This window comes from Sapajus apella, unplaced genomic scaffold, assembly GCF_009761245.1.
Source record: "Sapajus apella isolate SASKATOON/1434 unplaced genomic scaffold, GSC_monkey_1.0 scaffold4, whole genome shotgun sequence".
Classification (NCBI taxonomy): Eukaryota; Metazoa; Chordata; class Mammalia; order Primates; family Cebidae; genus Sapajus; species Sapajus apella.
In genome coordinates this window covers 1,947,051-1,972,260 of record NW_022436944.1, presented here as the reverse complement: position 1 = coordinate 1,972,260, position 25,210 = coordinate 1,947,051, and the positions used below count along the sequence as shown (strand labels likewise).

At 36.5% G+C, this 25,210-nt stretch overlaps 1 protein-coding gene across 7 annotated transcripts in view; it reads left to right on the top strand.

Moving 5' to 3' along the window:
• LOC116538657 (EGF-like and EMI domain-containing protein 1) overlaps positions 1–24,776 on the top strand; it is a 624,824-nt gene extending 600,048 nt beyond the window's left edge. For 4 of the 7 annotated variants that reach the window (XR_004263737.1, XR_004263732.1, XR_004263736.1 and 1 more), the window contains 3 exons: positions 15,037–15,294; positions 19,002–19,161; positions 21,742–24,776. The gene's annotated coding sequence lies outside the window, so the exon portion shown is untranslated. Of the gene's footprint in view, positions 1–2,213; positions 2,257–11,412; positions 14,195–15,036; positions 15,295–19,001; positions 19,162–21,741 lie in introns of those variants that run through there. The other 3 variants (XR_004263733.1, XR_004263745.1, XR_004263742.1) reach the window with 3 other exon arrangements.
• The last annotated feature ends 434 nt before the right edge of the window (positions 24,777–25,210 follow it).

Sequence of the window (25,210 nt, the reverse complement as noted above, 5' to 3'; positions counted from 1 at the left end):
CAGTTCTATTTTTTTCCATTTATTTATGCTTAGTGATAAAGGGAGGATAGTACTCAAATGACCAAACAGACCTGCCCAGGTCAGAATTTGAGCTAGTCACTGGTGAAGAAATTTCATTAGAACACTGAATTATCATTTGTTGACTTTTACTTAACCTTCATGATGATATGAAGAAATCTTTTTATTAAGGATTTCTTTTATATGGATACTCAAAATTAACATTCCAGGATCATAGTAAAAAAGCAAGTGCGTCTCTCTGATAGCAACTCTGAAAAGAGGAGATAGTTACTATTAATTATGCTGCTTTTACCTCCCATATTCTATAGACTTTATCTTGCATATACATTTAAAGGAGCATTAAGATTCTTGAGTGGAATCACAGACGCTCAGCTATATTGGACTGGAGGACTTCTTTTCTACTAAGTAAGTACCTCCTCCACCTGGCCCCTCCTTGCCTAATTACCATATTGCTCATTACCCAGTCTGTTTAGGTTCTACGTGGATATTGCTAACGCTTTCATTACCATTTCAAAGACGAATTCTTGCATCAAGTATGATTGCTGCAACCCACTAACTCAGGGCATTGAACATGGGTGTTCTTTTTTTGTGTGTACAACTCCTGTTCTTTAAATTCCACATATCTTAAAAGAAAGCCGTTATTGGTGACATAGCATTTCAAACTTAATGCCTAATTATTTCATAGAGGAAAATAAAATTATAGAATCTAATCTAACTTGTCAGTTACTATGGTTTTACATATATCAGGACCAACTTATAGACACATACTGAGTAGATTATACTGGATTCCTATTATTAGCAGTGCTTTACTGATCATTTTTATTTAAAACATATTTTAATTTTAAATCTAAATGGAGCTATGGAAATTACAAAAGGCAATATCGTCCTTAGAGAGGAGGTAAATTTTTTAGGGTAACACAGGCAAGAATTAATAACTCTCAGCAGTCCTTCCAGACCTCTTCTCACTGAACTATACTGATTCTTTGAAATGAAGTGAGGACATGGGTCATAGATTGTTCTGCAAGTGCCCATAAATCAATATGGTATGTTCATAGTCTCCTGTTAGTGTACTTGTAATCATTTCTGGGACACAGTATCTGATCATGATTAAAAATGCTGACTCTGACTGTACAAACTTTGGACCAAAGACTTCACATTAGTTTCCTTACTTTCCTCTGTAAAATGAAAATAATAATAGTTGTTTCCTCAAGGAGTTGTTTTGGTCGTGAAATGTAGTAATACAGGCAGAGAGTTTAGAACAATGCCTGACAGGTAGTAGATACTCAGAAAATGTCAACTATTTTAATTGTGCTTCTTTCCTCTAGTCTCCATGGCATTCGTTTGTTGAACTGATGTCTGGTCATTTTTACCTTCTATTTCTGCAAATTTCTTTTTTAGCCTTCCCTCCCTTGAGTTCCTGCATTCTGACAATTTGCTAAAGGTTAGTATCCTAACCACAGATATTTTAACCATGCCACTTATTTTTCACCTTTTAGCAGCTGGACAAAATACAAGGAAAAAAATGGAAAACACGCATGAATTAATTAACCCCTGGTTTTACTGGATGGGTACATATCTTCCAGGAGTATTCATATAATCCATTAGCATTATATTTGAATTTTAATATTTCAAAATTTTGATTCATTGTTCAGTTTTTGTCTGGAGCACGGATGGGCAGGAGCTTTTGCTAGGTATTTATGGGCACTATCCACACATCTAGGGGATGGCAACCATCAAATTTCACAAATGAGACAGCAGTGTCCTCAGTGCCCTAGGGGATGTCATGCTAACAATAGTATATAAGGTGCCCATTGCAAAAAGGAACACTATCACTTTGGATTCAGCACTGAAACACTATGAACATTTCCTTAGTGATTGTTCTCTAGATGAGCACATACTCAGAAAGCAAGCATAAAAGGAATGAACCAGGTAGAGTTTATTTCCAGTACTTGTCCTAGAGCCATTGCCTTAGGAGCTTCGCTCTTTTCTGATTCACATGCTCATGTTGCTTCCAACCTTCAGCCGCCAGAACATCCCCAATCTGTATTTCTTGCAGTGCCTATGTTCTGTCTTGTGCCTTTTCTCTCTCTCTCTTTTCTTTTTTTTTTTTTTTGAGACAGAGTGTCATTCTGTTGTCCAGGCTAGAGTGCAATGGTGCGATCTCAGCTCACTGCAACCTCCACCTCCCTGGTTCAAGTGATTTTCCTGCCTCAGCCTCCCAAGTAGCTGGAATTACAGGTACCCACTACCATGCCCAACTAATTTTTGTATTTTTAGTAGAGACAGGGTTTCACCATGTTGGCCAGGCTAGTCTCGAACTCCTGACCTTGTGGTCCACCCGCCTTGGCCTCCCAAAGTGCTGGGATTACAGGCATGAGCCGCCAGGTCCAGCCTATCTTGTGCCTTCACTAGCCAGTGCTCCTACTAAAAAGGCAAGTTGAAAAAGCCTGTTTTTATAAATAGGAGGAAGTCTACATGCTGATTCAGATGTGCCTATTTCCTGTAGCCTTCCAAAGTCAATGTCTTAATATTTTTTAATCTATTAATAACTAGAATGTGAGACTCATAGGCCATTTTGAAGAGAGAGGTCATATTGGAAGAGTAAACAATGACAACAAACAATAGAATAAATATTTAGGAACAGATAGACCTCTCCTTTGCCTCCTACACAATCTGTCATCAGTACTTTCCACTACGCCTCACAAAGATCTTTTTGGCACAGCTTCTGTCCCCATTCTTTTCCAGAGCTCTGGTTCTGCTTCATGTTATCTTTTGGTGGAATGCCGGCAATGGCCCCAGTGGGGCTACCATCCTCCAATCCAATATGCATATTGTCATCAGCCTGATCATCACATTCCTATGGCTACCTAGGTGCCTAAGATTAAGTCTTCAGCAAGGTGTTAAAAACCTGTCACTTTTAAGGAACCACACAACTCTCCAACATCAAACGTGTCCCTAAATCCTGTCCTGTAGCCATAAAGCAAATGTAATTATCACTTTCAATAAAACACTTTACTTATTCACACTGTTTCTTCTGACTGGTGAATTTCTACTCACTCTTCTAGCCCCACTTCTAATACTGCCATGTAAGGATACCCTGATTCCCTCCTGATGGGATTGACTATTATTTAGGATGCTTTCATCCTTTTTATAAGTCTCTGTTAGTAGCACTTGTCAGATTGTTTTGTGTTAATTTTTCACATATCTTCCTGAATCAGTCTATTGGACACTTGAAAACAAACACTAATTTGTTTTTTTTTTTTTTGACACGGAGTCTCTCTTGCTGGGACTGGAGTGCAGTGGCACAAACTCGGCTCACTGCAACCTCTGCCTCTTGGGTTTCAGCAATTCTCCTGCCTCAGCCCCCCCGAGTAGCTGGGATTACAGGTGCCCAATACCACGCCCAGCTAATCTTTGTATTTTTATTAGAGATACGGTTTCACCATGTTGGCCAGACTGGTCTCGAACTCCTGACCTCAGGTGATCCACCACCTTGGCCTCTCAAACTGCTGGGATTACAGGCATGAGCCACCATGCCCAGCCACAGACACTAATCTTATTCAATTTTATGTCATCAGTGCCAAACACAGGACAGTGATCCATAGTAAATATTGAATAATTTTTTAATAAGCAAGTGAATGTATAAACACACCATATAGGGAACTAATGTTCTCTTTTTATAGAGCAAGATTTTCATACAATTATGTGTACTTTGTACTAGAGAAGTTTGCCTGCTTGCCTGCCTGTCTCCATCCTTTCCTTACCTTCTACCTTCCTTTCTCTCTCCCCAAAACATTAACTGAGCATTCTGCGTTTTAGGTTCTATGTGAGGTGTCAGTTGCATTGAGAACACTAAAACATCGCGTCCCTCCTAGAAGTGTTCTCAATTTTAATGTGAAGGAAAGCAATAAAATAATAATATAATCTAGGTGCCAGTAGTTTAACAGGAACCTCCTCCATGTAACTGAACTGTTGAGTTGTCCTCTGCTCTCTAAAGGCCAACTTTTGAGATGAGCTTTGAGAGCAAATGGAGACCTCCTTGATACATTAACGTGTGCAAAAGCCATTGGCAGAACCAGTGTCTCTGTTGTTTTGGAGATTAGTATCTGTTGTTGAGAATAAAAAAGTGCATTGACCTGAGGGTTCAGATGCCTGAGTTCCAATTCTAGCTCTGCTACTAATTAGCTATGTCCTTGATTCAGTGATTCAGTCTATTTTATCTGTAGATTGAGGGTGTTAGTCTAGACTCTAGATCAATGGTTCTCAACTAACAGTTAAATATTAGGATTCAGAAATATGTATACATTAAATTTATATTTAACATAAATACACATTTATATTTATGGCTAATAAGCATAATTGTCTACTGGACATTATTGGATGACTAGGAAACATAATTTTGTGTGTGTGTGTGTGTGTGTGTGTGTGTGTGTGTGTATATATATATATATAATTATGTTTCCTAGTCATCCAATATATAAGTATACACACACATACACACACACAGAGACACATATATTTGTATACATATATAGTTTCTACCAAAGAGTCACTAAATTAGAATCACCCAGGGGAGGCCAGGCCATGCATTTTTAGGAAAAATCTTGCCAGCGATTCTGAGAGACACTGGCCTGAGCTAAGTCTATTCTCCTTGATATCATGATATGTGAGGTCTCTGGGCCTCTAATTCTATGACTGACTGGCAGGCCCCCACCCTCATTGAGCTGTGGAGATGCTCAGCCCACTCCAGTCTTTCTCCTTTAATAAGCTATGAGAACCAGGAACATTGTTTCGAAAAACAATCAGATCAGTAGCTGACATCATAGGTCTTCCTGAAAGAGAGGAAAGAGATGCAGAGCAGAGATAAGACCAAAAAATTCCCCAAATGCACATGGGCTGCCAGTAATCACAGCTAGCCCTGAGGCTATCTCCAGCTTCCTGAACTTTAAGAGGGACCCAGTCATTCTGGTGTCCTGACTCCCATATATTTATTCTCTGACTGAGGCATAAAGATCCGGGTGAGCTAATGCATCAACCGATGAAAAATGAACAATTAAAACAATGAAGTTGTCAGTTCTTTTACCAGATTGCAAATAAATAACCTGCCTGTCAGACTGGCTGCTCTGCTGGACCATTAGTTTAATACAAAGACATTCTGAGGAACGGGTGGATGACAGCTGATCTATCAGCCCAGTGGTTCCAGGCCTTTGATAAAGACCTGAGCAAAAAATGCTGTCATAAACCACAAAAGGTCAATCCCAATTTGTGAAAAGCAAAGTATTAAATGAAATTTGAATACACCCCTCTGCCCATCATGAAAGCCATAGGCTTAAAAAAAAAAAAAAAAAAACTGGCAGAGTGTTGGATAGTTCTTTTAACAAACCAAAACACTTCTCTTTCTGTGTAGGCTTATTTAGCTTGTTAGGGACACTGTGCTGGTATATATGGCGATGGAGTTTGTAATTGCCACAATGGAGGGACCGTGATCTTGGACTGCACAATGCATCTTCTTGCCAGGCTGAACAGGGTCTGACTACAGGGTGGTATTCCATGCCATGTCAAATACTAAAACAGTCCTAATTTGACAAAAAGTCAATTCATTGCATTCTCTTATATATACCTTTTCTATATGACATCTCATAAAATATTTGCCAACTAGAAATACTGTTCATGGGCAATAATTAGATAAAGCCATAGATAATTCAATAAGGATGTATTATTTAAGTCTCTAGCTAATATCTCATTTGTCTTTAAATTTGATAGAAAAATAATTACCTTTCGGAAGTCACCTTGAAGAAAATAATTATTATTTCTCAGAAGCATAAAGTCCAATGATAAAATTTACCGTACAGTTTATAACTAGGCGAGGTACAATGTTTATGAAGATCAACCAACTTCTTTTTCTAGTTGCCTTTGTCTCAACTTGAATCTTAGCAAAGCTAATCCTCAATTTTTAATGAAAATCAGTGAAATGACTGAGAAATTAACAAATCAAAACAATAAATTTTCCCCTTCCAAATGTTTGGGGGTATTTACCCATATTTAGGTTATATCTTCATAGTCATAATGATTTATGTTTTACCTAAGTCAAAATAGTCACTGTCTATTTATTCTTATTTTTTAGTATATTAATAGATTAATTCACAATAAAATGTGGTGTTATATGGAGAAATACCTTAAATCTATACAGAGGCTATGAGTGGGGCTTTTGTGGTCATTTAGTTGCCCAGAATGATTTTAGCTAGGAAGAAGTATCAGCTACATTACTTCAAACTGGTTTGACCAGCTCTTCTGGGTGGCTAATTACTAATCAAGATGAACACGAAATTAATGTAAAACTTTTCAGACTGATTTTCCTACCCATCAGCTTAAACCACAACTTTGCCTGTGCTCTGCCTTTGTGATCTCTTCAAGGTTATATAATATTGTAACTCTCACTTCCTAAGAAGAAGCCCTGAGAGCTTGAGGAAAAGCTTCCAGCTCATTCCTGAAAATAACCTGGTTCTGTTCCTGGTTTTGTCACTTATTGGCCAGGTCATTTGTGCAAGTGATTTGGTGTTTGCTTATCATATTATATGCACAATAGCAACTGCTTAAAGAAGACTTCATGCAAAAGACACATGCTGTTATCTTGATAGTGGGGTTCCCTTAAAGTTTTAAAAAAAAAAAACAGGGCAGTAATGTTATATACACCACTAAAGGAGGCAAGCAGTTTCTGCTCTAGAGACTTTTACTGTGATCTAAAGTTAGCCCTTCATTTCTCTAAGTTTTACTTTGGGAAGTCTTTCTGTTTCATTCACAAACCTTCTTTCTTGAAAGCCTCAAGCTGCTTTCAAAATTTTATTGGCGCCTGACCTTATCCCAAGAATCTTAAGTCTTTCTCAATGTGACATTGTATTAAGACTTCTCTTTTGGATCCATTAACTAAATAAAATTTTAAAAATAATTGGTCATAATTTGTCCATGTATTTTTATGTCACATAGTTTTAAAAAATATCATATTTGTATTCATTTCTATAAAGAGTTGTACATCAGGCTACTGTAAATAACTCTACCCTACATGATAACATGATCTCTAAGAGATGAATCAGGAGCTACTTAAAACAGTTGGTAATACAGAGATCATGGGGCCCCTCAAGATGCCCATGTCCTAATTCCTGGAATATGACTATTTTACCTTACTTATCAAAAGGGAGTTTGCGGATGCGATCAAGTTAAGCTTCAGGAACTGGGGAGATTTCCCTAGATTGTCTGAGTAGGCCCAGTGTAATCATGAAAGTTTTTATAAGGAGATCAGAGAAGAGAGAATGTAAGCTGCTGGCTTCAAAGATGGACGGAGATGTCACGAGCTAAGGAGGGAGATGTCACAAGCTGAGGAGGAAGAAGTCACAACAATGTAGGCGGCTTCTAGACACTGGAAAAGAGCGAGAAAATTGATTCTCCCCTCAAGGCTCCAGAAGGAACAGTTTTCCCCAATACCTTGATTTACATTTCTGACCTTCAGTATTGTGAGATAATGCATGTATATTGTTTAAAGCCACTAAATTATAAACACATATTAGTGGTAATTGTTATAGCAGCCATAGGACACTGATACAGAAACGTTTATAAGAAATCACCACCAAAGAACTTATTCATGCAACCAACCACCACCTGTTCCCCAAAAACCTATTGAAATAAAAAACAAAATACAGAAAACAATATTGCCACTGCACACAGGAATTCTTGCAGGTGGATATCTGATAATCTGCTAAAACATTATAATTATAATTCATTCTGCTTTTTGATAACCGTCACTATAATTGGTGTGTATTCTATAGAGTTTTGCTTAATTTGAGCCTGCTGAAAAAATTATGTCATTTGATTAATAAAGTTTTTTCTCTAATGTTGAAAAACTTAAAATAATTTGAGAGATCCAGGATGGCTGATCACTAGCAGCTCGGGATTGCAGCTCCCACTGAAAGAGCAGAGAACGAGAGGACGCCACACTTTCAGATCAATTTTTGTTGCTCACGCACCAGGAGATTCCCAGCAGAGGAGCCCCACGTGTCGCCAGCGCGACTCGAGGCCGGTGAGGCGGTTTTGCCGCTGCCTTGGTGTGGCGGTTCTTGGTCCAGAGTCAGAAAAGCACCATCAATCTTAAAGCCACTGTTTTGGCCGGCGCAGTGGGTTGCTCAGATTCTAGCGCCGGGAATCAACAAGTTGGACGTCCATTCAGAAACCCAACTATAAAGACGGTAATTATAAAGACCACAGATGGATAAATTTATAACGAAGGGAAGAAACCAGCCTAAAAAGGCTGAGAATACCCAAAATCAGAATGCTTGTCCCTCTTCAGGGGATCACAGTTCCTCATCAGCAACAGAACAAGGCCTGATGGAGAACGAGTGTGTTCCATTAGCAGAAGCAGGCTTTAAAAAGTGGATGATAAGAAACTTCTGGGAATTAAAAGAACTTGTTCTAACCCAATGCAAAGAAATTAAGAACTTTGAAAAAAGGTTTGACGAAATGTTAACAATAACACACAATTTAGAGAGGAATATAAGTGAATTAATGGAGCTGAAAAATACAACACGAGAACTTCACAAACTATGCACAAGTTTTAACAGCCGAATTGATCAAGCAGAAGAAAAGATATCAGAGGTCGAAGACCAACTTGATGAAATAAAACAAAAAGACGAGATTAGAGAAAAAAGGATAAAAAAGAATGAGCAAAGTCTTCAAGAAATATGGGACTATGTGAAAAGACCTAATCTACGTTTGATAGGTGTATCTGAATGTGACGTACAGAATCAATCCAAGCTGGAAAATACGCTTCAGGATATTATTCAGGAAAACTTTCCCAACCTAGCAAGGCAGGACAATATTCAACTCCAGGTAATACAGAGAACACCACAAAGATATTCCTCAAGAAGACCAACTTCAAGGCATATAATCGCCAGATTCACCAGGGTTGAAATGAAAGAGAAAATACTGAGGGCAGCCAGAGAGAAAGGTCAGGTTACCCATAAAGGGAAGCCCATCAGACTTACAGCAGATATCTCAGCAGAAACCCTACAAGACAGAAGAGAGTGGGGGCCAGTATTCAACATCCTTAAAGAAAAGAACTTTCAACCCAGAATTTTACATCCAGCCAAACTAAGCTTCATAAGCGAAGGAAAAATAAAATCTTTTGTGAACAAGCAAGCACTCAGAGATTTCATCACCACCAGGCCTGCTTTACAAGAGCTTCTGAAAGAACCACTACAAATAGAAAGGAACAACCAGTATCAGCCTTTCTAAAAAAATACCAAAAAATAAAGAACATCAACATAATTAAGAAATTGCATCAACTAATGGGCAAAACAGCCAGCTAACATTAAATGACAGTATCGAACACACATATAGTGTTATTAATTTTAAATTTAAATCGACTAAATCCCCCAATCCAAAGACACAGACAGGCAAAAAAACCCAAGACCTATTGGTATGCTACATCCAGATCCATCTCACATGCAAGGATACACAAAGACTCAAAACAAAGGGATGGAGAAAAATTTACCAACCAAATGGAGAGCAAAAATAAATAAATAGAAAGCAGGAGTTGCAATTTTTGCTGATAAAATAGATTTCAAAGCAACAAAGATCAAAAGAAGCAAAGAAGGATATTACATAAAGATAAAAGGATCAATGTAACAAGAAGAGCTAAAGATCCTAAATATATATGCACCCAATACAGAAATACCCAGATATTTAAGACTATAAAGAGACTTGGACTCCCACACAATAATAGTGGGAGACTTCAACATCAATATTAGACAGATCAATGAGACAGAAAGTTAACATCAATATTCAGGACTTGAACTCAGATCCAGAACAAGTAGACTTAATTAACATTCATAGAACTCTCCACTTTAAATACACAAAATATACACTCTTATCAGTACTGCATCACACGTATTTACAGGTTTAAATGAAATATTGGTTGGCTGCTTGTTAATTATTTTCTTCCCTCATTTTTTTTTAATGTCTCTATTATTAAATACAATTACAGGCATACCCAGTTTTAGACTGCATTCTAGCCCGGGCAATAAAGCAACACCCCTGTTCTCTCTCCCTCTTCCTCTTCCTCTTTCTTCCTTTCCTTTATTCTTTTTCTTTTTTTTAATTCTTTTTCTTTCTTTCTCTCATTCTTCCTCTAAAAAAAAAAAAAAGACCACCAAGAAAAGTTTATAACAATGTAAGTTGATCATTGTCTAACATGCATATACCTTTGCCAATGTATCCTTAAGAATTATATCAGCAACTCATATATACCCAGTATTTTCTCCCTGGAACAATTTTCTCATCTCTGCTCTTTCTTCCTCCTCCTCCCCTTACCTCTGTATATACTTTTATACTACCTAGTGTTTTAGATGTCAGTGAAATAGTGATCTCCTCAGAGAGAATATCTGGAACTAAACACCTCCACCCCACCCATGCCAGTCTAAACTGGGGTCCCTGCTACTAATTTCCTCACAGCACCCCTTACCCTGTCACTTGCTTAAATTCGGTATTTATTTGAATGATTATTTAATCATGTTTCTCTTCACTATTACAAGCTTAAAAGTACCAGAATTATGTCTGGTTTTGCTCACTGTTGTGAACCTGGCACATAGTAGGTATTCAGAGAATATTTCTTGGCTGAATGAAAAGATTCAGAATTCTGCATGGCTTGTAAGATAGACCAAAACTGTGCACTGCAATGCAGTCCATCCAGAAGCATAAGACGATAAACTAACAAGAGTGATTGTTTTTGTTACTTACCATCTCTTGCAGAAAACATGAAGCTATCAGGCTTTGATACCCTCTGAAGTCTCAAAGTCATTATTATTTAGTTGGATAATAATTGATGGACAATTTTCATGATGACTATGTAATATAAGAAACACTATATCATCAAAAATTATTTTGGGGTAACATTCAGCATGTTTTTTCTTGCTTTTATTTCTTCATTTTCATTTTCACTTTATTGCCTTGCAAAACAAACTGTAAATTCCTTCAATAACATTTGAAAATCCACTTGAGAACTGACTGTAAGAGCACTAAGAGGTCAATTGCTCAGGAGTATATTATTCCTATATTCTACAATTTTGATTTCTCTGTATTTCTTTTTTTCTATTATTTGAGAGGGAATCTCACTCTGTCACCCAGGCTGGAGTGCAACGGCATGGTCTCGGCTCACTGCAACCTCTGACTCCCAGGTTCAAGTGATTCTCCCACTTCAGCCTCCTGAGTAGCAGGGGCTACAGGTACGTGCCACCATATCCAGCTAATTTTTGTATTTTTAGTAGAGACGGGGTTTCACCATGTTAGTCAGGGTGGTCTCCAACTCCTGACTTCCTGATCCACCCGCCTCAGCCTCACAAAGAGCTGGGATTACAGGCATGAGCCACCGCGCCCGGCTGATTCCTCTGTGTTTGAACACTCAAAGCTAAAGGTGTGCCTGGGCTCCTTTTAGTATGGAAAAGTTATTAACATGTGTGAATAGTTCCATAAAGCCCTAGACATTGGAAATTAATGAGAATATGGATAAATTTTATTTAGATGTGTTTCTGAAGGTTTGCATCAAGTGATTTCAATGTTTTTAAGAAATAATTTTCCATCAATAACAGATACATGTCAAGATGGTCTTTAAATGTTAAACAATTTTTCTCAATAATTTTGCTGAAGTCTTCTGTGTTGTTTGTCCATATACAGCACCTCTGTTGAACAGTTGATTCTGATTTTAAATATAAGGGTTTGGATAGAAAGGAAATAAATTTTGTTTAGGCACTATGAGATTCCTATATGTTACTATTTCAACTGTATTACTCCTCACAAAAATCTATGAGATAGATTCTATTAATCTCATTTTATAGAAAAGAAGGCTGAAGATCTTAGAGCTCAAATAACTTTAATCCCAGAGATCAGGTGAATGGCAGAGTTGGGCCCAAAGTTTCTGCAATTTCCTTTGGACTACACTACTTTCACTGGGTACTTTCAGACCAGCGCAATTTGCATGACAGCTCTCTCTTTCAAAGAACACCAACCAAATCGTCCCTTCCTTCAAAGCCCTATGCCACTGGGCTCCATGCCTCAAGTTGGGGAATGGCTAAATAGATTGGAATAGCAGCATTTATTACACAAACCCTATTGTGTTCAGCACAGCCACTTTCACTTTTCAGTGTAATTAATCTCCCCAGGGCAAGTGTTTTGTGGGCATATTTGCTATGGGAAGACCAAGCTTTATGCTTATGTATCCTGTGGCAAAAACAGATCTTCCCAATGATGGGAAAAAGTTGTAATAACTTCAGCTCTTGGTCTCTAAATCTTTCAGGAGCCTCTAATGAAACATATTTCTACTTTTTTTTTTATTGTTTACTGGCCTTTCAGATTAGAAACCTCCCATGAGGTAGTTCCTTTCGTCAAGACACAGTGGAATGTAGATGATGCTCTCATGTGTTTAATGACAATGAGATAGAGGGAGTAAGAACATCACATGCATCCACTCTCAGCTATGTCTAAAACACCATGGTCAATTCTCTTGTTAGCCACTTATCAACTCAGCTTTCCAGACAGTAAAGCCACATGGTGTACCTTTTAGTGTATCTGGCAAGTTCACAATGAATACTTCATTGAAAAATATTTGAACAATTGGTGACTCTTAGATAAAAAGATGTCTAGACCAACAGCCGACTATAAAGATAACTGTTCAGATGCTGAGTCAGATTCTACCTAATGCTCTTATATTTGTGCATGTCCCAATCAAGAATGGGAGAAAAAAAATTGAGAATTTCCATTGCCTTAATCGCCCCATGTTTCATCTATCTCTTTGTTCTTAATACTAAGCAAGCAACTGATGGAATTTCTAAATTGCTGTTATTATTACTTAAAGAAAGCTGTAAGATTAAATAGTATTAAGGGCAGCGGATGCTAGGAATACAAGGGACACCATGGGCATACAAGAACAGTAAACAAAAACGTGGATGCAGTGAACAAAACAATAATGTTAATTCTTTCATGTACTCCTGATGCTGAAAGGCCAAGGTAATAAGATGGTGGGTCTAATGATTCTTATACAATTTTAGGTCTATGGGACCTGTAGACCAACTTGGCTATTTTTTTCACTGAATTTGTTTGAATTCTCATGGAGACACCACCATGAAACTCAAAATGTCTACTTGACTTAATTTTATTAGCTGAAAAATACAAAGAAAGCCTTTTTTCATGTCATGACGTTATTTAAAAATTGGAGGGAAGCTTTCATTGCAATCTGTAAAAAGAAAACAGCAGATCTCAGCAGAGTGGCTGACAGGTGACACAAATACAATGCATGCTAATGTGCAAAGAGAAAGAACCTTGAGAGTTTAAACTAGCTGCAACAGAAAAAAAAATCTTTATCCAGATATGTGGTCCCTCATGAATTATACTATTATTTTAGTTGATTTTACCTGACATTACCGTATGATTTTTTTTCCGTGATAAGAAAATTGCAGCCAGCCCTTGACAGTTGGTCACAAATTGACCGAACAAAACAAAATCAAACAGTGAAGTAATCCCCAAATAAATTTAATGGAACCTAAATCCCAAAGGGCAGCACACTTCTGTAGGCAATGGTCTTATTTAATAAATTTTTCGCTGCTTTCACTTTTAGAGCTATATTTACGCAGACAAATTTAATTCATTGGGTTTATATTTCCTCTTCCCCTTAGTTTGTCCACCAGGCACATATGGAAAGGACTGTAACCAGGTATGTCAGTGTTCAGCCAAAAATGAGGACTGTCACCCAGTCATAGGGAGATGCACCTGTATGTCTGGCTACCATGGAAACCACTGTCTTCTCTGTATGTGTGTTCTGTGCTCAGCTGTAATTTATTGAGGAGGCACTGGTGGGGTTGGGGGTCATCACTCGGAATACCAAGGGCAAATGTTAATTGAAGCTTCTAATTCATAGAAAATTCTGTTAGAATTTATATTTGACTAGTTGAAAACATATACTTTCTGTGTAATTCATTCTTCTATTTTGTCTTTTCTATTCAAAATATTCCCAAGTTCTTCACAAGTATCCACCATGGAAAGAAAAAGAATAAAAAAGAGAAAAAAAATAAGAAAACATAAACTTATTATTATGAATCAACAAAGAGCAAACTACAATATATTTCAAGTGATTCATAAAGTAAGTTAATTCTAGGGTCTGCTTAGGAACAATTAAATTAAGCAAATTGTTATTCTGGAGTGAAAATGATGACTAGCTTAAATGACCAAATGCCAGTTGGCTCCTTATTGTGTAATAAAAAAGAATAGTCCCTAGACCAAGCACCTTACATTGATTTTTTAAAGGATATTTTAACATTGAAAATGGTTATGGAAGAATGCAGAAAAAGAGTCCCAAGGAGCATGTTAAAATGTTCAGCCAGCTACTTATTTTTTAAGCTTGTAGTTATTTATAATGTACTTTATATAGATTTAATTTTTCCCCCAACTTGGCGACTGCTGCTCTCTTCCCTCCCTAGTCATTCCTAGAGCAGATTCTTTTTATTTTCCTGATTCTACAAGGATATGAATAATTTGGGGATTTTTCTCCCTAAACCCAAAATATTGACTCCTTGTCAAGCTATTGATTTTAATTTTCTATAAGCCATTGAGTATATGTTTTAAATATATCTTCCCTATTTTGTCCTAATTTTAAACATTACCAGCTGAAAACACAATTAAGCATGTATGAAAATGGTTCCAATTATTGTTTTGCTTGGGACCTGTAACCATTGAAGTTATTCAAACTTAAAATGAAGAACTAAAATATAAAATTAATCAATTTCTATTAGTTTTCAGTTTCTTCTTTATATCGAGGATGTTTTATCCTAATAAAATAATATCAAGTTACATGTAACTGGGTTGCACTTTTATTTCAGAAGGCAAGCTACCTTTAGTTGAAGGAGGGTAGCTTTACCTTATAAAAAGTGAGACTGGCTGAGTCAGGGAACGGCTCCCTGACTAGTCAAATTGGCTTATTTCCAGGCAACACGTGGTTGGATGTGGCTGCAAGGATTCCTTGGCAACATCAACTATAATTACAGGACTATGAAAGAAGATTCAAGAAAATATCCATAAAAGGTGTAGCTGGCTTAAAAGCAAAACGTTCAGCAGCCAAGAACAACTGGACTTTCGTGTTCTCGAGTTCGGAATGGAGAATCAAAATTTTCTCTCAGCAGAGGTCAGAGGAAGCAGACAAACTTACAGCAGAATCTCATCACTTGTTCATATTTCAGAGGAGAGGTGGGTCAGTCCTAACTTATGGATAGCATGTAGGAAAAACAATAATTCCTGTTAGATGTAAACTCATAGCGCTATGTACTTTATGATCAATAAGAGATTTTAAAGTGACCACAGACCCTGGAAACCCTTTACTTCTCCAACCTGTATGCAATACGTGCTATTTAAAGTCACTCTCTTTAAGGATATTTAAGGCATTAGAGTCCTCTCTAACTATGGTCACTTCTTTTAACAGTGTTTATGAAAACACCACCACCCTTGGTATAGAATGCTTTGAGAAGCATGGGCCACACAGTATTCGCCAGTGCCAAGAGAAAAATATCAAGACATTTGCAGAAGTTTGGCTTTAATGCTATTGCTCATAGCAATAAAAATTCAAACAGACCAAAAATGTCAGTATCTCCTTTTAAGAATAAAGCAAAACTGCATAACAATGGCTCATGTATCTGAGTAACCTGGTAAAATACTAAGAAAACAGACTGTGGAAAACAGATTCATGCTTTTCATTTCTTGGGAGCTACGTGTCTCAGGATGCAGTCATAGCCTTGTTTGTTTTAAGTTTCTAATGATAGTACCAAAGGCCATTCACATAATAATAGTATACAGTAGCAAAGGGGCTTCCATTTAACCTTTAATGTTTAAACAAATCAGAACTGTAAATTCCTATCCGAACTTCTTGGAATGAGAATTCAAGAGGAGATGTACAAGGATAGGAAAAACAATAGTCACCTTGTAATAGAAAATAACTAAACACACCTTGCCAGAAATACAAGATTTCCAGGGAGAAATAATTATAAATTACAGAGTAAAGGCCAAGTAAAGATCAAAATGGATTTAGGAAATGAGGGAAGGGGTGAGCCAAGTAAAATCATTGTGTCGTTTATGTGCATTTTGTTGTTAAATTTGGCGAACGTTTGAGCAAGTGCTGTGTGCGTGATTCCAGAATTCAGACTTCACATAGCACAGAATTGGATAGGAAAGTGAAATTGTCTATAAAATAATTTACTCTTAGAAAAAAAATGTCATGGGCTCATCTGTAAACACATATCATATTCTTGATACAAATTTAATGGGTTTTGGGACTAAGAGGTTAGCACAGATAGTATCTTTCAAATAGATGGCTCACTCATTAGTAGGTTAATTTCGTTAAGTTCAGTTTCCCAATTTCAAAAGTCGAAGGCTAAAAATCAGGTGATTTTCAAATACACACACACACACACACACACACACACACACACACACACACAAACATATATATACACACACATGAAGAAAGAACAACAAAGGATGATTCTATCAAATATAAAACTGTCTTTGGAAAATAGGTTCACATCATCGGAAAATTATGTTTTCTAAGTAACTGATTCATATGAAAATTATCTCAAAATCTAGACCTTCACCTATATCAGTTATTTAAATTCATCAATTAAGCAAGCTGTTTTTTTTTTCTTTCAGCTGAGAAGCTGATTCTTTGATAGTGTGATTATATCTAAAGTGTAACATTTCCCTCCATTGCAACGTAAGTTTCACTCTTTATTGTGTTGCCCCTTTCCTTACTTGCATAGAAATCCATGTTATCTTTCCCTTCAGAGTAATACCACTGGAGAGTTTTCGATACCAGTGAACTCTTATTAATTTAACCTCCTTTTCTGAAAGCAGTATGTCAGCAGTACACATCAGACCTTAAGTTTCAGTTGCCATATTTTCAGCATGATTTTCAGCATGTTTTATGCATTTTTCTCTAATGTCAAGCAACCAAACATTCTTTTTCAGCATCACATTTATTTTACTGTATTAGTAACTTGATAAAAACTGTAAATACCTATGTTCTCAAAACTGACCCAAATGGATGTGAAAGAAGCATTTTTATATCTTGGTGAAAGATAGAAGAGAAGAAGATGGAGACTTAAAAAAAAATCACTAATTTTTTTTTAGGTACATTGATTCACTGATTCTGTTTTTGGGTTACATTCAATTGTTACAAGTGAGAGAGAAAAAAACTACTTGGGAAGACTGAAAAAAAAAAATGCTGTGCACCAAAAAGGGTTAATTACCTATGAAAATTGACATCGCTTGATGGGAGGAAATGACTCACAGGAGTGAACGTGGCGTAAACCCACTGTTTTTCACAGAAAGCAATAAAGAAGCACAATAGCTGTACAAGTGAATAATCTTTGGTATGAGCAGTTTTAAAGTGTTTGCCTTCCATCTCCATAATGAAGAATTTCATTTTTAACTGGAATGAAAAGGGAGGAAAGAATCAGCCACTGTTGAGTAGATAAGCAAATCTGAGACTCAAGATGAGAATTTTATGTTTCCAGACAGGATATATGTGGGAATTATAAAAATTTGAATCTCAACACAAACCATTCTTTGGCCATTATTTATCTCTTACACAAGCATCATCATGGTAGGCCATACCTCCCTGAATAAGAAAGTAGAAAATAGAAAAACTAATAGAAAATGAAGAGGCATCCTCTATACTTGGTTCCTTTTTGAATTCTTACATTTATTAAACCCAGATCATTCCAGACAAGACAAGCTATAACACTTAAATATTTAAAATAATGAATTTATGTATGTTGAAATTAGATAGCCTTGTTCAGTGAATTGTCTCCTAAGCACTTTCAGAATGGAAAAAAATGTTTGCAATCTACCCACCTGACAAAGGGCTAATATACAGAATCTATAAAGAACTTAAACAATTTACAAGAAAAATCAACCCCATCAAAAAGTGGGAAAAGGATATGAACAGACACTTTTCAAAAGAAGACATTTATGCAGCCAACAAACATATGAAAGAAAGCTCATTATCCCTGGTCATTAGAGAAATGCAAATCAAAACCACATTGAGATACCATCTCAGCCCGGTTAGAATGGCGATCATTAAAAAATCAGGAGACAAATGCTGGAGAGGATATGGAGAAATAGGAACACTTTTACACTGTTGGTGGGAGTGTAAATTAGTTCAACCATTGTGGAAGACAGTGTGGTGATTCCTCAAGGATCTAGAAATAGAACCATTTGACTCAGCAATCCCATTACTGGATATATACCCAAAGGAGTATAAATCATTCTGTTATGAAGACACATGCACATGTGTGTTTATTGTGGCACTGTTCGCAATAGCAAAGACTTGGAACCAACACAAATGCCCATCAATGATGGACTGGATAAAGAAACTGTAGCAGATATACGCCATGGAATACTGTGTAGCCATAAAAAAAGATGAGTTCATGTCCTTTGCAGGGACATGGATGAAGCTGGATACCATCATTCTCAGCAAACTGAACAAGAACAGAAAACCAAACAACACATGTTCTCACTCATAGGTGGGTGTTGAACAATGAGAGCACATGGACACAGGGAGGGGAACATTGCACACCAGGGCCTGTCAGAGGTGGGAGCGCTAGGGGAGGGATAGCCGGGGCGGGGGGGGGGTGGTGTTGGGAGGATAGGGGAGGATAACATTGGGAGAAATACCTAATGTAGACGATGGTGGGATGGATGCAGCAAACCACCACGGCACATGTATACCTATGTAACAAACCTGCACATTCTGCACATATACCCCAGAACTTAAAGTATAATAAAAAATAAAAATAAAAAATAAAAGTAGGTAGATTTACAAGGAAGTGCAAAGTTAAGTTATACCTTACTAATGGGCAGCATCAAATACTAATAATTTCTGTATCATCTCATATCCTCAGATAACTCCATGCCTTGAATCAACAACTTGAAGGTGACTGAAAATATCAATAGTATTTGGAATGTTGAGTTAACCACATTAATTCTTTGGGTATATACCCAGGAATGGGATTGCTGGCTCAAATGGCGTGTCAACTGGAGTGAATTTAAACACTGTTTGCTGTAAGTTACAATACCACATATGGTTTTGTTCTCCTTTAACAGGATGCCCAAGAGTCATGTTTAGTCCATATTGCCAAAAGATGTGTAAGTCCCTGAATGGTGGCATCTGTGACACCCATGATTGGCACCTGTATCTGCCTTCCTGGCTTCACTGGGTCTGACTCAAGTCAAAGTAAGTTATTCTTACCATGATGGAGTGGATATGCTGATCATTCCAAGGCCCGATAATGGTAGCAAATGTACTAAAAGCTAACTGGAGTTTTTAAGAACTGCAGTTAAAGAATATATGTTGTTGCAATTATTTTACTTCCTAATTTACAGTACTAACAGCAAACACAAGCTGACCTAAATTCTAGGTTGAAGAATATTTATGTAGGAGTTTGGCTAAAAGCTGAAGTCAGTGAAAGTAGCCAAGGAGATCTTTTTGGTGATAACTCCCTTGCCCCAGCAATGTTAGACTCAAGTCAGTATTAGAAAATATGTTGCCAAGATCAGAGCAAACTTGAGATTTTTGTGTTCACAATGTCAAACTCATTGTCTAAAGTTCCACAATTTCATTTATGCTTAGTGATTCCCTAGCTCAAAAGTAAGTGGTTTCACTCCTCACCAAAAAGTGAACAGTTTCCTAAAAGCCAAAGACCTTAAATTAACTACTTATCACAAAAGCAACTATTGCCATAAAGTTTAAGGCACTGGACTGAAGAACCCTTACAAATTCACAGGCTTAGACACTCTGAGGTTATAGATACCAAGTATATTTTGTTTTTGTTATTTTTCGGATGTGCCATTTAAAAAATATGTATATAGTTTTTGCTTAACCCAAATAACTACACATACTCATATACTCTGACTCCTCTGACTCTTCTGGTGACAGTCAAAATGAAACTCTCACATGTGAAGCCATAATTATGATGGTTTCTAGGGAGGATAAAGGAAGCAATGAGCAGGGGAGTACATTGTCGGAGAGTCCATCCTGGCAATACTGAATTGTTGACACGAGTGCTATGAATGAGGATGTTCACTTTGTGATCATCCATTGAACTGAATATTGTGTTTTGTGCTTTATTCTGTAATCTTATACCTCACAATTAAAAGAGAAAAGTACCTCCAATAGATCTTAAACTAAAGATGGAAGTACTGCCTCAACCCTCATCCATGTACACACACCTCAACATCTATGAAGTAGATTATGAAATACCTTCATTTGCTATTCCTTCATTTGGATGAATGATAGCTACGTTTGTAATTTAGGGTACTAAACTGTTATGTGCTAAAGATACCCAAAATACTTATGCTTCCTGGGCAGCTAATTGCTTTGCCTGCTTTGTAGGAGGGTAATTTTTCTGTTTAAGTGCCCTGCAGGCCTCAGCACTCTGCTGTATTCAGAATAAGAGACAAGAGAAAACCTGGCTCGAGGTAGCATTCAACTGACACTTAGTGGATAGTGCCTCCTGAGGCCTCAACTGGCAAGTTGTCTTTCAGTTAAAGCCAACCTATAAACATTTCTTAAGCCAGGTTCTGTCTGCCCTTTGCATTTGTTCTTCAAAGAGAGTAAGTGGAAGAAATGTCCTCCTGCCAAGCATTTTCAAAAGCTGTGATTTCTGGGAACGCTGGGGGTACTTTTGTCTTCAGAAAGTTGTGATCTTGTACCTGAGCACTTTCCATTTGCTTTCACAGCTAAGTAGGATAGAGCCAAATTTGCAATCCACCTCTTAAATGTTCCAAAAAATATGATACTTATTTTATATTATTACTGCATTTTCCCCTTATGTGATTCTCAACAGATATTTATTTTATCTTTGTGTGTTATATATATTTTGGTAAGCATCTCGATGAATTTGTGGAATGAAGTTGCCAAAAAAATAACCAAATTAATAATGTAAATATATAAATGAATATTTGAAGATATGAGCATTATGAATCTTATATTTGTGTATAGGAACTTTAGCTAAAATTATAGAATGGGCTTTAAGAGAACATACTTAAGATTATTACAAATATATGTTTGTAATACATATAATATACATACATATATTGTATAACGTATGTACACATACCTAAATATGTTATATAACATACATGTACACATAATGTACCTACATATATTATGTAATATATATGTAATATACATACACCACATGCATATATGTGTAATATATACATATGCATACACATACACATACACACATACTCTCTCTTACACTTGCTAAGACACTTTGCTTTGGCAAAGCAAAGCAATCCAAATTGGGAACAGTTGAGGTCCCTAATGTGTAAGAGACATTTATATTATATGTAAGTTTTTGACACTAGATATTTGGTTGAAAATTCCTAACACCAACTAAAATGGCTCTATGTAGCAACAATTTAAACAGTCCCTTGTTTTGCTTTGTTTATTTCTAAGCAACCTTTCAGACTGAAAATCAAACTAACAGCAAGTCAGTAAAACCTATTTGATTAAATGAAAATGCCATGTATTTCACAAGTTTAAAAAAAATCTTGTCTGGAAAAATATTTAATAAGAAAAATCTGGTTTTGTTTTGCTCTGGTTTATTTTGCTCTTACTTGCTGCTTGTCCTGAAGATCGCCATGGGCAGGACTGTGTTCGACGGTGCTCCTGTGGCTCAGGACAGTGTGACCCAATGACTGGAGTGTGTCACTCTCCACCTGGCCAAATGGGAACCAGGTGTCAGGAAGGTAACAATGATGGCAGGGTCACCTTCTATGTCCAACCACTACGTTAGCTACGCAGCGAAAGCAGATTTGGTGCCAAGGAAGATAACTATATGGGCAATATTTACAACAGTTTTTTTCTTTTAATGTGAGTTTCAAATAACATGAAAGTGCATGCTCCCATAGCGCTATATAGAAAATAGCTTCCTGGAAGATAAGCATAAATTGGAAAAAAAGGTAAATAATAACTTATGCATACTCTTGACTAAGAAAAAATTTTTAGATAACATTTATTAACTTTTATAAAACTGCCAAAAATTGTGTGTTGGAGATATCTAATTATAAGAACTAAAGAATGTTACATCCTCTTCAACGAGGTTGAACCTGAAGAGGCTCCCTGAGATCTATAGAAAAAATGGGAGACAAAGAGAAAAACACAATCTGTTGAAAACTGCAAAACTTTCTTCACCTAATTGTAATAGTTATTATTACTATCATAAGGAGAGAAGAGCTGTCAAGTTTCAGAAAACAGGGATTTTTAGGGAGAATAATGGGCCCCTACAAATCCAAAGTAGGGCCAGCAGAGCAGCCCCTTCTCCATGGCACACACAGAGAGCAAAACTAAGGACACTTTCCTGAAAAATAAGGATTGCGTCAATAGAAGGGCTATAAAAACTTCTCTGAATCCCACTGAACATCTTAGAGTGGAAAAAAACTGGAAAAAAAAAAAACAAGAATTGCACAGACATACCATGTTTTTAAATTTGCACCAGGACAGAAAGAAATTTGTGGGTAATTAGCAGCCTGATAACTAAAGGGGAGGTAAACACACACACACACACACATTATACACACACACACACACACACACACGCATGCATCCTACATGCTGTGTTATATGGAGCTGCACTCTGGATGAAGAAGGTTTTCTTTTAACTAAGATCATTTTTCTAAGCCTAAATCAATACTACCCTTCCAGAAATACCTAGTACATTGCAAAATGAAGCTTGTGCATAAAATACTCCTCTCATTTTACAAACAAAAAAAAATGAAACCATTCAACGCTTCCCTTGCTTTTTTAGTGCAAATTCTGTAAGAAGGAAAAATGAGAAAAGGAATATGGAAAAGAAAAGGCAGATGAACCAAGAGCAGAAAAGTTTTGCCATGGAGCACATGAAGATATTAACTAGAATCTCTTCCAAGAATTCAAAGGATGTAATGAAAAAGTGTTCTCTATAAAATGTGAGTGCAGTGCAGAGATACAAGGGTTCATGGAATAAATGAAAAGACAACAAAAGGAAATGAAAAAGTAAGCTGGCAGAGCTCAAAAAAGAAGTGGAAATGAAAATTAAACCTCACATCACATAAATGAAGGCCGTATTGGGAGCAGGTAAAAAAAGGACAGAATCTGCTGATAGTACAGCTAGGTTAAAAAAAAATGAGGAAAGTGAAAATGATGAAATGGAAAAGAAATGAGAAAGAAATATATAATTGGAAGAGGAAAATATTTAGATATACTATTCAAGATTCTTTCTTTGAAAGAAAAGATCTGATGCTACATATTAAATTGAGTATATTTTATCCCAGGAAATAATAGTTACAGTGGCTGAAAGGCAAGGGGAAACTCCATTGAGGATATCAGGAAATGTATGAGCTTACTTAAGAGGAGAAAAATCAGTCTGACTTTTTACCTCACAGCAATATTCATTACTAACATACAGCTAATCAATGCCTATTAAGTTCAGGAGGAAAAAATGTGACAGGTATTTTATACACAGTTAAGCTGTTATTCAAATATAACATGGTGGCAAATTAACCACTTTTTTAAAGTTGCTGGAAGTACAGTAGCCTTAAATTTTCTGAAGAAACTATTGCAAGATTAATTTGAGCAGCCAAATAATAAATGAGAAATATCTGATAAAAAGACTATTAGTAAACATTAAATTCATCATAATTAAGGCTAAGTTTAAAACAATTGTGAAAATTTTCCTACATGATGGAATATAAATATTATAAATTATAACAATTTTAAAATAGCTCTAACAGGGCATAAACTGGAAAGACAGAGAATGCGAAGGAGTATAGCTATACTGATTTTATTTCCTCATTAAAGTTTGTGGGGTATGTGGGATAGATCTGTGTCAAAACATATTGTTTAAATATAACAATTCAATAAGTATGTTTAAGTGTATAAAGGTGCATTCTAGAATTTAGAATGCTTCAATTGAGATTTTAAGAATAAAAATACAGCCAACTAAAATCAGGTGGAGAGAAATGAAAAAAAAAAAAAAAGAGAAAGCAGAATCATATCAATTTCAATACCATTTATACTGAGTTAACACATACTAAATAATGAAATTTATTATATTATGTAATATCTGAACTATCTAAAAAGGATTCCATAAATTATGTAAGACTATATTTATAATATAAGTACGTAGAGAACGTGTAGAGAACAATGGAGTGCACACACCTTTTCCTATTGCTCTCTCTTAACACAGTAAAAATTCCATACAATGTAGAAAATAAACTTAAGTCCCCGAAATATGAAGAAAAGAAAGCAGATTGGATAAGAACCTTAGAAATCTAGGAAACAGCATGATGGTAAATTCCCTGGTTTGGTTTTGTTTGTCTCATATATCCCAGATTGGGTGCTGGAGAAACCTACAACCCGGGGAGGCCAATGGGTGGAGACAAAGATCTAAGATACCTCTGATTTCTCTAGTCAAAGGACAGGAAAGGCGGCAGTCTAGCAAGGCAGAAAACTTTTAGAAAATAACTGGTCTTCTTCAGGCAAACACTATGAAACGAAACTGTATCCTCAACCCCAATCCCATTAGCAAGGGCCAAATGAGGAGTACACTTCAAACCCCATCTTGATGCAAGAAGATACCCCTCTCTACCCCACAAACCAGGATTGTGTAAAAAAAAAAAGCAAAGAATAATAAAAGACATTAAGATGTACCAAGTGGAAATTTTAAAAATGGAAAATAAAATTACCAAAATAAAATCTCAGTGGATGAGTTCAACAGCAGAATGGAGTGGACAGAGGAACGAACCAACGAACTTGAAGGAATGATGGAAATAACCCAATCTGAACAACAAAGAGAGCAAAAAATAGCAACCAACACACACACACATACACACACACACAGCCTCAGAGACCTGTAGTACTATAACCAAGTATCTACTATTTATGTCATCTGAGTCCCAGAAGAGGAAAAAGAGGGTGGAGATGAAAAAATATAGGGAATAATTGTTGAAAATTTTCTGAATGTGACAAGAAACATAAATCTACAGATTGAGGAAGCTATGTTAATGCCAAACAAGATAAACTCAAAGAAACCTACCAAAGTCATATCAACATAATTTAACTAAT